The sequence below is a fragment of the Fukomys damarensis genome, unplaced genomic scaffold, assembly GCF_012274545.1.
Source record: "Fukomys damarensis isolate Sample0158 unplaced genomic scaffold, DMR_v1.0_HiC HiC_scaffold_16, whole genome shotgun sequence".
Classification (NCBI taxonomy): Eukaryota; Metazoa; Chordata; class Mammalia; order Rodentia; family Bathyergidae; genus Fukomys; species Fukomys damarensis.
Window position 1 is genome coordinate 48,813,767 of NW_022900928.1, and position 3,711 is coordinate 48,817,477.

A 3,711-nucleotide genomic window follows, 5' to 3' on the forward strand; every position below is an offset into this window, starting at 1 on the left:
ATTAACAAGTTGCTAAATTGTTTTTTCCTTTTTTAATGCTTTTTCAATTCTGCCTCTTTTTTCTCACTCCATTTTCTTTCTCAACCATCTAATAGTCGGTTACAAACACCTGGCAAACACTTTGAACACATATGTTAAGACTGTCCACAGCATCACTCCCAACTTTAGTCTTTCGCCCTTGCTCTTCTTCCTGTGTGTTTGTTTGTTTGTCTTTTCATAGACATCTACTTTGCTCTCTCTTCCCTTCTACCTTATCTATGCAAAAATTTTTTCTTACTAAAAGGGCCTTTCTTGAGTACTTTACACGAAATGGTAACATGTACTTACCCTTTGCTCCCTATCCTATATCTTAATAGTATGTGAAATACTGCTTATTTTTCATGTGTTTTATTCTAAGTAGCTGCTATCTTCCACTAGTATGTAAAGCTTTTTGGGACAGGGATTTTTGTCTTTTTATTGACTTTTCTAGCAGTACCTGCTAGAAGGAGGTCCCAGCACATAGTAGCTAAACAATAAATATTCTAAATTAATAATAAAAACAAAATGGAAAAAGTTCAGCTATCATGGGAAATAATAAGTGTGACAGAACAATAAACTAAATGTAATACTGGAATTTCATAAATTTTGAAGATTCTGTGAGGCTAATATTTTCAATATTGCATGTCTTTAAAAGTCAGCAAATGATTAATTGTGATGATATATTTAAGGTAAAAGAATTAAAGGTCATGGGCTGGGGATATAGCTCAGTAGTTCCAGCCCCTTCCACTCAAGCACAAGGACCCCAGTTTGAGCCCAGGAACCAAAAAAGAATTAAAGGTCAAAAGTAAATTATATCAAATGAACTTTATTATTGAAATGCAAACAGGTGAAAGTGACAAAAAGGAAAAATACTTTTGAAGCTTTGTTTAGTATTTTAAGCATCAGTATTCAATATAAATATGCTTTCTAAATTTAAATATAATTAGAAATTTTAAAAATTTCTACCTTTGCAAAGATTTTTCCTAATAGTGTATAGTTATTTTTATGCATGCAAAGCAAAAATATATTTGATACAGAAAAACAAGCTGCCTTTTTCCTTAAAAAAAAGCTTAATATGTATAAAAATACAAAAAATGAAACAGCAATATAAAAATGGTGGTACAAAAATTAGTCTGAAAGCCAAGTTAATGTAAAAATGAATATAATAACAGTGCATAAATTATATATATATATATATATGTTTATATGCATATTCAAAGTAAATATATAGATAATCACCACTGAAGATACTCATAAAATAATTCAGATAAAATAAGGATTTAGAGCATAACCTTACTTGTATTCTCTTCCAATCATTTTCTACAAAATAAGACATTTTATCTTCTTTTATTCCTAAATTAAATTTAGAATTGAAGAGTAAAAAACAAAAAATTATATGTGTTTATGTTGTATCGTGTGATAGGTTGCTGCATCCATACCAGGCTAAATAAAATCTCCTCAAATATTTATCATTTTATGGTTTTATGGTAAAGACATTCATAATGCTTTCTTCTGGCTTTTTTAAATATTCAATGGATAACATATAATCTTATACTGTGCAAGAGCACAGGAAGCCTTATTACACATATCCAACTGTAACTAAGTACCTATTGATCAACCTTTGGCTATTCCTGGCCAGGCCTCTCCCTAGGCTTTAGTAGCCACTATTGCATACTCAGTCTGTATGAGAACAACTTTTTTAGAATCTACATGCATGTGATGATATAATACTTATATTTTTGGACTATTTTTCTTCACTTAACATAGTGATCTCCAATTCCATCAAATTTTTTCAAATGATAAATTTTCATCTTTTTACCGCTGAGTAGTATTAAATTGTATATATGATCCACATTATATTTTTCTATTCATCCCTTGATGACACCTCAGTTGTATTAATGTTTTGTTATTGTGCATAGTGCTGCATGAGCACAAGAATGTAGATGTCTCTTGGATAAATGAATTTCATTGCTTTGGGTATATGTTCAGTAGTGGAATTACAGGATCACATATTAGCTGTATTTTTAAATTTTTAAGGAACTTCCATAATGTTCTTAATAATGGATATATTAATTTACATTCCTACCAATGGTATAATGGTTTCCTTTTATTCCATATACTTACTACTATTTTTTATTTCTAGCACTTTTGATAACAGCCACTTTTACTGGTGTGAAGTGATATCTCCTTGACATCTTCTCTTGAAGGAAATATTTATTTAGGACTATTGATTTTTATCCAGGTTGCTTTGCTTTCGCTATTAACTTTATGAGTTTTATATTCTTGATGTTAATATTTGTCAAATGCATAATTTGAAAACATTTTCTTCCGTTGTGTATGGTGTCTTTTACCCTATTGACTGTTTAGTTTCTGTAAAGAAAATTTGTATGCAGATATAATTATATTTTTTTTCATTTTAGCAATTTTAATTAAAGTTGTATACAAGAATACTTTATTCCTGCGTCTTCTTAATTGTTTCTTCCTTATATTTGCTCTTTTCCTTTCTTACTTGGCGAGATTTGGCTTTCTGTTCCAAGCTCTTTCTGTGGTCTTTTCCGGTTTTAGCCTGGGGATGACCCCTTGCTGGGTGAATGCCCACATTCCCAGTTGTGCCATTTGCCTTTCCTGCTGCACCCACGCAGTGTAGATGACGCCTTCCTTCCTGTAAAGCTGGACTCTGCCAGTCTGCTGACTTCTAGGGTGTTGTCTCACAACCTGAACCTCATCATCATTTCAGGTGGGCCCAGACTGAACATTGTGTTTCTGTCTCAGATCTTTGGAAATGGAAGAAGACATAATCTTCCTGCAGATGTGGGAAGGTGCATTGAAATGCCTCTTATGGTTCTTGCTTCAGTCAGAAGTCACAAAAGGATTGAACTTCATTTTGGATGCTCCAGGTCTAGCAGTGGCTGCAAAACGAAGAGCTATAATTACACTTCTTATTTTTGTTTTGTTTCTTGTATTTGGGGGTTCTTGTCCAAAAATAGACCTTCCATTAATAGTTTGATAGTTTCTTTCATGTAACTATTCTTTTATCCTTTTTTTTTTGTTTTTTTTTGTTTTGTTTTGTACCGGAGATCAAACTCAGTTCCTTGAGCTTGCAAGGCAGGCAGTGGAATCACTGAGCTAAATCCCCAGCCCTTTTATCCATTTTTAAATGGATATTTTACTGATGAGAGATAGGCATGAAATTTCATTCTTTCATATTTGAATACCCAATTTTCTCAACACCATTCACTGAAAATATGTACCTTTTTAATATCTTTTCGATTATCAGTTGACTTTACCTTGTATAGGCTTATTTCAAGACGTTATTCAGTTCTGTTAGTCAATGTATCTGTTTTTATGGGATTATCATAATGTTCTGATTACTACAATACGGTCATATGTTTTGAAGTCAGGAAGTATAACACTTCCTGCTTTGTGCTTTTTTCTTAGCAATACATTGGCTATATAGAGAGTTTTTTGGTTTCACACAACATGTACAATGTTTTTCACCTTCTGTGAATAATGTCACTGGTATGGAAACAGGGATTGCATTGAATCTATAGGTCATGTAGCATAGTATGTATATTTAACAATGCTGATTCTTCCATTCCATGAACATAGGCTATCATTTCATTCTTTGTTCCATCTTGATTTCTTTCACCAGTGTTTTGGAGTATTTATTTTAGAGACATTGTCAATTTGATT

General features: G+C 32.0%; 1 pseudogene; it reads right to left on the reverse strand.

The window, feature by feature from the left end:
• Positions 1-2,470: 2,470 nt before the first annotated feature.
• Positions 2,471-2,901, reverse strand: LOC104874796 (annotated as a pseudogene).
• Between the last annotated feature and the right edge of the window lie 810 nt (positions 2,902-3,711).